Genomic DNA, 14,188 nt, shown 5'->3' with positions numbered 1-14,188 from the left:
ATTGTCCGCGGAAACATCTTTTAGCGGCGCTGCGAGTTTTTCCAAAGAGAGAATCGTTTGCAATCACAAGAGTAGCGTAATGAGGACTTCTCATGCTTACTCGATTCTCACAGTTATTCTATCATCGACTGAGACAATTACGCGGCCGTTTAACTGCCCGATCGTGGACAACGCGGAATAATGAGAGGATGCACGGAGATTACGTGGCGATTACCGCCAATGATTCGGCAAATTTATTGATCGAAGTTTAGTTCTTACATTTTCCGACGGATCACAATGTGCGCGAAACGTCTTATAGATTGCGTAAATGTGACGCGTGATTTTCACTGTGAACCTAATTTCTGAGATATCGAATCGTAAACAGCTTGAATTATTATCTGTAATTTTTCGCTTCTAGCATTTCTGATTCCTTGCGCATGATAGTATTAAATTCTTTACATTACACTTTACAAAAAATAAAAAAGTTAATTTTAATTTAAAAAATAAAACGTTAATTTTAACTTAAAGACATATAGTGGACTTTCTGACACATACAAAAATATTAAAATTAACACACAAATCTTGAAATGATTGCTTAGTCTGATGTAACACGTGTACTATCATTATTAATTTCGTACCGGTGACATACAAAAACTATCCGCAAGATATGAATCAGGATTTCCATCAGTTCTACAACTCGCAGAGTAATCGATCGTACGAAATCAATTTCTCTGAAACCCACAGAGTCATCGTGGTTCGCGTCAAGCATAAAACGGAATAGAGTAAATGCGGTTAATTCTTAAAAAAAAAAAATCTTTACGCACGTCTGCAATATGATGCGCTGCTCTTCGCTAGAAATTCCGATAGACTTTCTTTCTCCGCAAATTCTCGATCTCGTTGATTATTCTCGCTTCTTCTCTTGTCCTCAGAGAAAGTTGTCGTAAAGCACGTAATCGGCGGAATAAATTGTCTGACAAGGATAAGAGTAAAAGCGCGCGTGCCCGCGGATAAACGTTAAGCCGAGTGGGCAAGTAATTGATTAGATTGTTCGATAAAATAAAGTGAAAATTGTTAAACGGCCGATATTGCTAGCAACGTAGAGTGCAAAAAATAAACTGAAGCGATTTCATCTATTTTACATCAATCTGTGGAGACAGCTCTAGTATAATATAGATTACTTTAACACATTGACTGCCGCCATATAAAATAAAAGTGATTACCCAAGGGTGCGTTTCAAAACTTAATTCTGTCAACTTCGAGTATCCTTTATCTTTATTCAACATTCGGTGATCAATAAGGATACAATAATACTCGAATTGAACAGAATTGAATTTTGGAACACAACTTAGAGGTCAATAGGAAACACCAATATTCATATACATGTTGAGGAATACTTACATGAGATTCTCATGGCACAAAAATAAACTTCTTATCGATGATTCTAATGGCAGCTAATGTGTTAAATAGTTTCGATTGCTTTCTTCGCATTCTTTCCAAAGAAAAAAAGTTAAGACTCTATTCAATAAAAAATAAAAAAATGTTTTAAAACGAAATCAAAATTTAATATACTTATATTTCATTTATGTTAGATGTCCCTAAAAAATATATTTTGAAAAGACTTTTTAATTGTAAAAAAAAACAGAAGTCTAATTTATTCATTAAAAAAATATTTTAAAAAATAGCCAACTATCAGAAAATAACTCTTTAATAGACAATTTCCTTTATAAATCATAAACTTTAATCATCACGAATATTCCAAATATATTTTACATTGTATAAAATTAGAATCGAAGATCAAAAGAAAATAAAATATCATTTCAGAATACGATCACATTATAACGTGTCAGCACAAGGAAAATCATTTACAATAATATTTGCATGATGATCTCAATAGCATACCACTATAGTCATTAGAATTCAAATTGTATTGTGTAAAATGAAATAAATGAAACATTAAAAAGCGGACACTACAATAGTTTACAATCTTGTCCAGAATAATAACAGGATCGCACAGACGTCCGATCGATATCGCATACAAAAGAATAACGTTTTATTGCTAAGAAAGTAATTTACTTTCTCTCAAGTAACGGTTACCTTTAACAAAGAATATTTTCTTGATAATAATCTTAAAATATATTTATATTATAAATTTTAGAAAAACTTATTATTATATACTCAAACCAAGAATTAATTTTCTTTTGAAGAATATTATAAAATTGACTGAAAAAGTGAATTTATAAAACAGGCAAATCGAATTTATTTGAATTTAATAATTTTTTGAAGTATTAAACTTACTAAAATTCAGAATAATCAATACATTTCGAATAAATTTGATGCTTGTAATGAACTTATAATAGATTTACGGATATTTAAACTTTGGAAATATTTGAAACAAATAATCATTATTGGCATACCTTATGTACTTTTCTGTGTACAAGCATACACGTTTAGTTTAGCAATTTTTCAGTTAGATAACATACGGATAGGTCGCGAGAAAGTGGCATATATAAGTTTCCGAATACCTCTATTACTAAAAATAACCGGTTTCGCACGTTAATCTTGCCGCGTCATGCGTTCACGCATCCTGCTTTCTTCGGTAACAAGATTGAAAACGTGGGCTCAATAGTATCATTTTGGTTAAACTTTCTTTTAAAACGAAGATTGGCGCTAAAATGATCGCTTTCGCTTAAAACGACACGTATTATCATCGTATGTGCTCAGTGATGCAACAAGATCACATGAAACGAGAAATCGGCAGATTCGTATGTCAATAAGATCATTCGGAATGACGACCTAACGATCCATAACTTACACATTATTATACCACTTCAAATAATGATTAAATAAAATCTCATCGAGACCTAGCAAACTATTTATACGTGATTATTTGTGCTCGTTCGTTTCCTGATTCGAATCTGCAACTTAATAAACACTGTTATACTGTGAAAAAAAGTATTTAATTCTAAAATATTAAAATGTTGTACTGTCTCCATTTTTTAAACACTTAAAAGTATTTTAATTTTAAACTTTTTCAATAGATAAAAACACTATTATGTTTGGATTTAAAACACAATGCATTTTTAAATCCAAACACAAAATACTTTGTTTATTGACAAAGTTTAAAACTAAAACATCTTCAAGGGTTTAGAAAATGGAGACAAGAATAAAACATTTTAATATCTCAAAATTAAACATTTCTTTTTTAAGTGAAGATATCAAAGGAACAATGGCAATCGTTCCTTAAATTAAATAACATTTTGTTATTTTAAACTTCTATGTATGTCAAAATTTAAATCAATTTATTTCTGTAATTAGTTTTTGAAGTAAAATAACGTCCATAATATACATATGCTCTTAGTAAATAATAAAAACTAAATTTGAGTCTTTAATACATTTTCTTGAATTAAATCGTTTAACTCCATTGTTTTAGTTTAGTTAAACAGTACTATACTGACTAGTCATGTCATACTGACAGAGTAAACTCCTATAGAAATAAATAAAATTATAAATAACTCAAATTGGATGTACAATAATTTGACATCATATGAATTTAACAGTGTACAACAGTATAATGTAATAGAAAATGTATCTCATATATGTATAACATAAAAAATATAAATAATATAAACTTTCACATGTAAATCCTTTGTTTATAACACATATTGTATCGTACCGTCTATAATATTCAATTAGTATCAATGATTTCAACAATTCGATTAATAGTAAAATTAAAAATTAATATTTCTAATGAATTATTAGAACTATTAAAATGATAAATTAAAATTATTATTAAAAAATCCGACGTATTTAATCGCGCAACTTTCATAACTCATCGTCAATCGTGTACTTATTTAAGAAAGCATGGATAAAGTTCATTAATCTTTGTGCGGTAATTCAAATAAAAATTAAAAGTAATAACATAAGAACATCTAGCATCTAAACATGTGAGTATCTGTATGAGTACCCACTAGAGAAATACACGAGACAACGAAACACTCCAGATGGACGGCCGAGTGACAAAGAGCTGAACGCATCGTCTTCCCAGGAACACGTGCTTCAAAGAGAATCGCGAATTTTATCTCTGAAGAAATCCAGCTGAACCGAACCGGTTTCACGTTAATCGCCATTTCGCTTGAACTTGTCCAAAGGAAAATTGATGAACAACAAATGATTACTTTTTCCAACGCGGCAATTAGAATCTCCTAATTCCCGAAGTAAATGTAATGATCAAAAGTAAAAGATGCCTCATGTTTCAGATTATTCTTTTTTGTCTTTATTATTCGTGCAATCGTCGTCGTACTTGTCGTTTATGCGAGAAATATGACAATCGGGTATGTGAACAATTTTACTGCATTATTATGCAAAATGAAAACATTGTGTCAACGTGTTACTCCTCGTGCATATTATTTCTACTAACATAAGTGCATGACTGGTATTTTTTATATTATATGCAAGGTTGACATATACTATACATGGTTATTTGTTTAAGATTACGAAAATATTGCAAAGCTCATTCGTAATTTCGAACATATAAATGTAAACAGTATAAGCAAATTTGCAATAAAAATGTTCTTAAATGTTTATTTTTATTCAAATAATCTCAAGATTAATAAATTTTATCCTTTCTTTTGAATAAATATGCGCTGATAAGTTATGAAAATTGCGCGTATAAATACTTCATCTCTTTTTATAATAATTTTAATTTTTTATTCTGATCAACATTTTGTTTTAAGATAATACTTTTGTGTTTCTTAAAAAATCTATTTAATTTTACAAAATGTTATCAAAGTAAATTAATGATAGATGAAACCTACGAATAGCTTGTGTATATAATAAAAAAAGTAAGTGAAAATACATAATTTTTTTCTCAAGCTTAATACATGTATTTTAATTTACTAGATTAAAAGTGATAAAGATTCGTAGCGTGGGATTCCCAATATTTTAACAAATGCAATAATGTACATAATGTATGTATACAACGGTAATCGTGATTAAATTAGCATTTTTTTCTTTTTACAGAATCTTTCAGTTCTCAAAAGATTGCTCAATAAGGTAAATATATTGTAAATGTTAAGAGAACTCTAGACTCGCATTGCTTCAATTCGCATTGTTTCAGCTCACATGACAGCCATATGATTTATTTGCCAATTATGCACGCTTGTAATGCGCCCATAATAAGTATAAAAGATAATGAGTCCAAAAAATAGAAATAATTCTTATAAAATCACGAAGATCGTAACTGTTTATTACTGTAAGAAATATTATTTCTGAAATGTTCCAGAAAACGTCACATAATTTCAAGTGTAATAGTAAATACTTCTGCCTCTTACAAATAAGTTTTACATGATGTGCAATTTAGTGCTAATTAATGACTAATTACGTTCTGTAATTGCGAATTTAGTGTCCACGTTCGCAGGAAATGGCATTATGGATAAAAATATTTAAGGTACGATTAATACTGCAGCGTACCGACATTAACAGAAAAAAAATAGCATGAAAGATGGAAGGAAACCGGAGATGAATCGACCAAAAGTAATTACGATGAGTAAATTACTAAAGAATAAATTGAGTTTGAAAAAAAGCAGTTATATCATGCGAAGATAATTAAATATCATGTTTTCTCGTACAAATAGAATAAATCAATTTCTTAAATTGAAAAACAAACGAATATTTAGAAATAAATACCCAATACTTTTAAGAACCTCGCCTATTCCAAAAAATACTTAACATTTATGAAAAAATATTTTTGATTAATAAACTGGCAACATCCTGTTTTCCAAAAATTCATTAATTCTGTATTTATAATAAATCTTTTATATTTAATTTATATTACATAATATATTTATTTATATTGTTTTAGCTCATATTTTTTAATTTAATCTTTATAGTTTTTATATATTTAAATTTTTTCTAAATTATATTTAAAGCACAAAAAACAAAAAGATACAGATAGAATGCAGATTTTATAGTTTCATTTCGATATCATCCAATTTTCGCGGAAAATATGGTAATGTTAAAGATGCAAATATAAAATCTATTTTTATTTTATTACAGTATTATTCGCAGCGACAATTTGTACTCGCTTACAATCGCGCATTAATATCAAATTAAAAGCCCGCAACGACTTCAAAGGCTCCAGAAATCGGAAATTATACACGATTAGATACGCAATCCTCCAATGTTCCGTCACTATGTGCACCTTGCATGCAAACATTATCTTCAGTTTTATCCATCGGTCCGACACGATTACATATTGTTTCCGATGTTGAGAGCTGTTGCGCAATCGTCAGATGACAGAGTACGTTCTAAGCAGATGACGCGATGAAGCGGTGATTCCACTAAAAGCGCAATGAGTTATGCACAAGTCGCAAGCAAAGAGTAGTTTCGCTGTTGTAGGTGAACAACGTGTCGTTGTTTCCAATCAACTCGCGCGTGTTAAACATTTCTGAGCAAAGATGCCGATAGCTGTTCTACATTAACTCTATCGCGGGGCAAAAGGAAATTCACTCATGTTTATATAAGTATATGTGAATTGCCTTATAGGTATTTGCGCAATATTTCTACGATAAAACAATTATTTGCCGCACTTTACAAATGCGGAAATACTGAAGGTAATTTCTATATATACTGAATATATCACATTTATTGAGAAATGCTTTAAGAACAAATAATTTTTAACTTAAAAGAAATATCAAAAGCTATTATTTATCGCGATCTTATAATTTCCAATGTTAAATCTTTTGGCAAATAAATCTCGTAGTAAAATTCTACTAAAATAGAATCGATGTAGAATTAATTAAAAAGCACATTTTTATTATTCGCGTTCAAAATCTTGAGAATCGATAAAAAACACTGACGTGAAGGAAATTGAAGTTGGTCAAACTTATACTAAGTTAGAGCGAGAATCTTTATAATAACGAAAACTTTCAATTGTTATAAAATAAATATCTATCATCTGTCATCGAATTGAAGTAATTGAAAAACATGTCTAGTTTTACAACGTCCTTGATCTACTATCTCACATAAAGATTAGGAACGCAATCCTTATTGTCAATTACATAGTGGCCAGCTATATATCGACTTCCGTGTTGTGAGCCTCGGTTTCTAAGCAACACCGCATTGCTGTACAATTCTGTGGAAACGATAATCGAACGCGACAATGAAACGCGCTACGAAAAGTCATTGACCTTAACGAGATCCTTATAAGAGAAAAACGATTATTACGTCCTATAAATCTTTTAGGTTCCACCGAATATAAGATTAACTTTAATCTTGATTCAACTTACTGTTTAGATTTTTTTTTAATTTTTTAAATTAGATAAAGATAAAAGAGTAAATTGAAGAGAGATTAAAGTTAATCTTACGCATTGGTGAAACTGAGCCTTAGAAGGATAAAAGTTTTTAAAAAGGTTTTTAATAAAACATTATTATATAAACAATGCTAACTTGCTAAAGAAAAGTAGCTTGCTGATATTATGAGCAAAACGAAACACATGTCGGTCTTTTATTCATTTCTACTAATGTAGAAATCTTAACTTTAATCTCGGTTTAACTTACTTTATTTTGTTCCGATTTTCAGAGTCAGAAAAAGATAAAGAGTAAGTTAAATCGAGATTAAAATTAATTTACATTGGTCAAAATGGACATTAGAGAAAGAAAATTGCCATCAATGCTGTGCGTCGAAGCGAAAGTCTTTACCAGCCGAAATAATAACGGCAATAGAAAAAATAGACTTTATGAGACGAAACCTATCCAGACAGAAGTTGCATCTACATAAATGAGTCGGATACGTCATTGTGTGTATCCGTCCAGAAATTATAAGAAATTGATGGAAAGTAGCCTCAAGCCAGGGTGGGCAGAGCGTTTCGACTGACTCAATTCGTTGAGCAATTCGAAAGCAAAAAGCCAATAAACGATTTCAGAAGTCAAGGGACAGCGAAAATGGATTATGCTAATCTGCGATTAATATCTGCAAGATTAACATGAATAATCACTTTAAGATAATTACTGTGCGGCTTTCAAAAGCAACTATTGTGCAATCGACTAAATTCATCTTACCTCTCTCCTTTTTTTCTCGTACTCTCTCTATTTTATCTCTTTTATCTAAAATCAATCATTTAATGTTAATACAAATAAAAAGTGCATTCGCTCACGAAATAATAAGATATTGTGACATAACGAGTTTTTCTACTTTTAAATCATGGGTTAAAAATTTTGAAGCAAATTTAAAACTGATAATCGATTTGTATGTGCGATGATCATATCGCATTCTTGCACGAAAAACTACGTGCAAGATTATAATCACGAATAAAAGTTAAAGACAGTAATATTTTGCAAGATTTGATTAAGAATGTAATATTAAATTTAGAAACGGTATTCTATTGAATTGTAAGTAACTTGCCAAATGACTTTCAGCATTCACAAATCTTCTGTTACCGTCATATTTGATTACCGATTGATTACATCAATCAATGACAATCGAATCTAATCTCATCTAATAACTGTAATTTTCTCAGGCTCAAATATACCATAACGATTATAAGTTTTCAAACGATTTTTATGTAATTAGCGTAACACACATGCATTGTAATAATGCGTAAAATTCCTCAATTGATGTTACATAATGAATGCATTATTATCTATTGGCAATTTATGAATTCCGATTTATCTTTTATATACGTGTGCGAAATCCACTGCATATACTCTCTGTTTGTTAACTTATAAAGGAATGAATGATCACGATTGCTTCCAATGATCATTCATCAATTATTCTTCCATTTTATTACCTTCATCGGCAAAGAAAGTTGCTAGGTTTAAAAAATTATTTATATGCAATGGCAAAATACTTATAATCTTTCGTTCAATAAAATTGCAATATGTACGAAAGAGCGTATCTAAAGAAAATAATTATTTCAGAAAATTATGACAAGTAACGTTATAGACGAATAATTGCTGAAGTTCGTATGATTGAAAGAATCTATTATAAGTAAACGTTTATCTTACTTAAATGTGTAGTGTTAAATTACTTTTGCAATTTTATTGGAATGCGTCTCCGTAAACGATGTAAGGAAAATTAATCGTCATTTTCAGTACATTTTGCAGCTATTAGAGGAGAATCACTAGCGCAAGTCTGTCCCGGCCTACTGCATACACGAACTTTTTCATAATCACATCGCATAGCAAAAAGGGCTACGCATATCAATGGAATTAATCCACGGTCTTAATGGGCGTTTCGCTCAGAAATTACATAATGAGAAGTTAATGATCTCAAGACGATCACGTGGACGTTGCGGGCTTCCTCGGCTATAAATATCAACCTGGAGTGTCCACACACAGTCTAACCTTTAATATTCGCAACGGCTACGCAAGTATTGATTTACGATCAGCGACGTGCACGAGAGTATCGTCCGCGCGCGGAGAAGAAGATAACAGACCGACTGTTCGATCCGATGATTACTCGGCAATAATCGTCGCTACGATTTATATCGTAGCGACGAGAGACCCGTTAGAGCAGTGCTGAGATAGAATGTTACAGAGGACAGCTGCGGCAATACGGGAGCTAAAGCTACCTTTTTCTAACGGTTATTGATAGAGATACCACATGTCCGATTGCAAATTTATAATCACCGCTACTGATTAGAATAAGAATAACTCGATAGTCTGTACTCATCTCGAGATACATCGTGTAACAATACTCGTGACTCGTCCGTTTAACGAAGCAATATGAAACTAGCACGTGAGCTGCAGTTGTTCTATATTAGCCTATCGATTAGCCTATTAACTTCACTTTAGGTTATAATCTGCATCAGATTTCAAAATAGAATTTTATTTCTAATTGTACATGCCGTATATTTTGATGTTACAATGTTATAATAATCATTATAACATATATAATAATTATAATAATTATTTTATACGTGTATAATACTTAAAATGTATTCTGAGTTTTCAAATGTTTTTTTTTTTTCCATAATACATAAGATTATAAATAGAATTCTATTCTCAAGTCTAACACAAACTAAAGATTTTTAGAACGATGTATTATAGAAACGCAATTGAATATTTATATGTCCAATTCTAAATCTGTCGCTTAATAACGTACATATAACCGAAAATATGTGATTTCTTAAAACAAAAAATAGTCTTACTGAAATACTACATTATTTAATATAAACGAGATTTATATGATAACCGAAATACCAATTGGTAAATTAAAAATGGTAAAGTTGGATGATATTTATCCAAAATATTTTACATGATTATATTTTTCTTTTCAACAAAACTATTATAAAATAAACTTCTTTGCTTTCAAACATGCAATACTCGTACCACGCATAAAGAATGTTTTTAAGATATAATTGTAGATATTCAACTTTTCTTTTCCATGGTGATCCCTCTTGACAAATAATCAGGGTTCCCTTTCACACCTCGTACATATAAAAGCGTGCAGCTGATGCTCCGAGTCAGCTGATGCTGACAAAGAAGCGCTGCTTTCAGAAAACACATGGTACCCACTAACAGCATGTTGGTATTCGGATACGTATGTTTTCGTAAGAAATTTTTAATTTTTACGTGTTAATAACCTGCTAGAGAATTCTTCTGTGCCTCAAATGCGACTTAACTTTTCTAACATTAAATACGACCAAATTTGTCTTTAATTTTTTGTAAATTTTTAATTGATATTTTTAGAAAAAGAGAGCAAACTTTTTATGAATTAAAAATCAATAATTTTTATATATTTCATAAAATAAAAAATATATTTTTTACAAAATATCAATCATCTTAAAATATAAAGTACAATAAAATTTAATATTAACCATTTCCAAAATTCGAATTATTAATTACAATATTTATCTTTCAAATTTGATATTATTCAAAATTATTCACGATTATAATAAAGATATTGAAATGTTATATATATTATTCATATATTTATTGCTCTTTTTATCGTGAGCTGTAACTTATTTATTAAGTTAAATAAATCTTTCGTTGCGATTTAATTCATACATTTATATACTGACTTCAATTAATTTATATAAAATATTTCTCTCTGGCTGTATCGATCAATCAATTGCAATTTCTCAGACTGAATACTTCACCGGGGTTAACATATTATGAGCTGGAATCTGTTGTAGACGGAGGATCAGTTAGGGACCCTTGCCATTCGAAAAAAGAAACAACAAAGAATACGGTTTGTATGCCGGTGAAGGCTGCGTTGCCAAGTATCCAACCATCTTAAACTGGACCATTGCTAACGGTACGAGGAGTATCTCTCCTGCGTAATTTCTGATCTCTCAATTAACCCTTATTGCAGAATCACTTTTTGCAAAAAGGTATTTTGAAAGAAACGCGAGCTAATCGAAGATAAATCAATAATCATAAGAAAAGCTGCGAGTTATTGCTTGTAAAAGCCATTATTTGAGAAGATTTAATTTAAAAATGCCCATATTATACAGAATTAGTATATATTCTCAATTACTCTGTAAATATTATTACCTAGCATTTTAATGCTAATTGCTAGACAATATTTCACAACTATAAAGATTTACAATAATTTAATTATTTGGGAATCGACTAATAAGTATGTAAACAATACAAATAAACAAAGAATAAACAAGAACCTTATTCAATCAATAACAAACATCAATATGTTTGGAAATGGGCCGTTGCTTTTATTCTTTGAAACACGTATTATGTGATCATTCATTGAATCGATATATTAAAAAATATAGAAAAATTGTCATCAACGGATATTACCAATTGTTAAATACTTCAAATTGAATTCATATCTCTCGTAAATCTAATTTAATTGTTTCTATAATATCTATTGTCATAAACAAGTGCAATTGATCGAATGCATCCTGTGTGACACATCGTGCAACAAACAGTTAATTACATAATGCAACGTTGTCGATATTCCAGAAGATATTACTACTAAGTGTATCGACAAAAAAAAAGCAAAATTCGTTGTTTTCTGTAAACCGTTATCTTCTAACGGTTAACCAAGTAATTGTCGGTCAACCAGAAAGTTCAAAGCGAAAAATATAGTTAAAAAGAAGTAAATGATCCTTTTGGTCTACAGTTATGCCGGAGTCTGGCATCGTTCACGGCAAGATTTCTCATTCGTACATACTAAAATGAAGTAATAGTAAAAAGCGATGCAATCGAATAAAATTCCATCAGGAAATAAGCTTAATTGGAAATATTTTTTAACAGTATTTACATAAAAGATTAAAATGTTATGCTGTAAGATGTCAATTTACGTGCAATTAATATCTTAATTATTATTATTAGTATTATTTACAAGATTATAAAAATTGTTTAGGTATTGCTTTAAGCTGATGCTAAATAGACAAGGTAAATCAAATATTTTTCTCGTCTCATATCGACATTTTAATTATATTTTAGAGATTAAATCAATTCACAGAAATCAATATTTTATTTCAAAGTGACGTCATTCTTGCGAAATAATTTATTCAAATCCATTGCTCCAACATATGTGATTACTTTTGGTGTGTGATATTTGCAACCGAAAAAATTTTCCGTTATAATCCACAATAATCTTTTAAGCTTATGCTGCAAAATGAGCAATGACTTTGCTACGCTGGTAGGATTAAAGCGTATTATCGATCGTTCCTTCGGATTAGATCGTTCACGCGGTCTCCTATCGTGCGAACAATGTTCATTCGATACCCGTTTTACTGTACTTTGAAAATGACACTTGATTTACGGCTCCGTTTTACAACGCAACCCGGCGTTACGTATACATATATAACATAGTATACAAAAAAAGTCCGTATTCTTATCATTACATTAAACAGGCTGATCTGAATTTCTTACGTATTATTCATTCGTCTTTTTATGTAAAATCAAACTGATATCTTCTCCTCAAATTAAAATAATGTACAACTTCTTTGATAAATTTACAAAAAGATGATTTGTCTTAAGGTTTTCTCTGATAAAATTATAGACGATAATTAAACTTGTCAAATTAATATTTCTAATCACTTTCTATTTTAAAAATTCTAAAGAGGAAAGTTCAAATTAAATATTTGCGTTAAACAAAATTCAAAAACGTTTCACATAAACATCACGATCAGGAAATTGCAAAGTATTTTCTAAAATAAGATATATTTACAAATTAATTATAGAAACGATTAATTGATAACAATCAAGCGTCAAGTATGAAAGTTCCGAACGCCTTTATTGCAGATTAGATAGACTTCTATTTACACAATTGCTTGTATCAATGACAATATTAGCAATTGTACATAAATAAATAGTGACGTGGTTAAGACCGGAAGAAACGGACATTGTAACGTAAATCATGATGCGCGTTGTTAAATATTTAGCGTTTCTGCGGGATCAATTTGCATAGCGTATTTGGTATACTCATAAAGACTCCAAATACGCATTTGACAATGAACTGCGACATAAACGGTAAGCTCATTCTACAACTGTATAAGTACAGTTGTAAATAGTCGTAGTTGTAAGAACTAAGAATTAACCACAGTGAACCACATTAAGTCACAGCGAAATATAAGGAATATATTCGACCCTAATTGGTCAATTCTTACAACCACAATCACTTACGAAGTTATAATTAATTATTAAAATTGAAAAAGAAATGTATTAAATTTTAATAAATATTTGTTTGTATGATACCAACTAAATATTTACTAAACGTAGACATATATTTATTTGCCATAAAAACCATTAATTTCATTTAAGTATTATTCTTTTTAATAGAGTAAATATTTATTTACTATAAGTAAATGTTTGGTTAGTATTAATGAAACAAATACTTATTAAAATTGAGAATTTCTTTTCCGTTTATGCAATTATAGAATAGACTTTACAACGATTCATGCATAGCCAGCGTGATATTCTTATCATATTCGCCAAACTACATTGACCATTTAGTTCACCTAGAGAACCTCCAATAACAGAGTCTGGTCACGAGTAATTTTGTCAAAACAAGATGAAAAAGAATGCTACGTGTACTGCTTGTTTTTATATATGCTATCTCATTCTAACTTATACCTTACTGAAATTGACAAAAACGACGAGCCAAAAAGATGCATGGCTAGACTCTGTTATAAAGTTTCTAAAGTTCACCTAATCTCGGATGAGATTAGGTGTCTCTCAACGTCTCTTTCTAAATCTGTCATAGTCGTGACGTAAACAAATCTCGATCTCACGAACGTCT

General features: G+C 30.1%; 1 protein-coding gene across 4 annotated transcripts in view; it reads right to left on the bottom strand.

Moving 5' to 3' along the window:
• The window catches only part of LOC108757283 (protein phosphatase Slingshot homolog 2), a 136,817-nt gene that overhangs the window by 89,820 nt on the left and 32,809 nt on the right, over positions 1-14,188 (bottom strand). The gene's annotated exons all lie outside the window — the stretch shown is intronic.

Source organism: Trachymyrmex septentrionalis, unplaced genomic scaffold, assembly GCF_001594115.1.
Source record: "Trachymyrmex septentrionalis isolate Tsep2-gDNA-1 unplaced genomic scaffold, Tsep1.0 scaffold136, whole genome shotgun sequence".
Lineage (NCBI taxonomy): Eukaryota > Metazoa > Arthropoda > Insecta > Hymenoptera > Formicidae > Trachymyrmex > Trachymyrmex septentrionalis.
The sequence above is the reverse complement of the archived record's forward strand: the minus strand, read 5'-3'. Positions and strand labels throughout refer to the sequence as shown.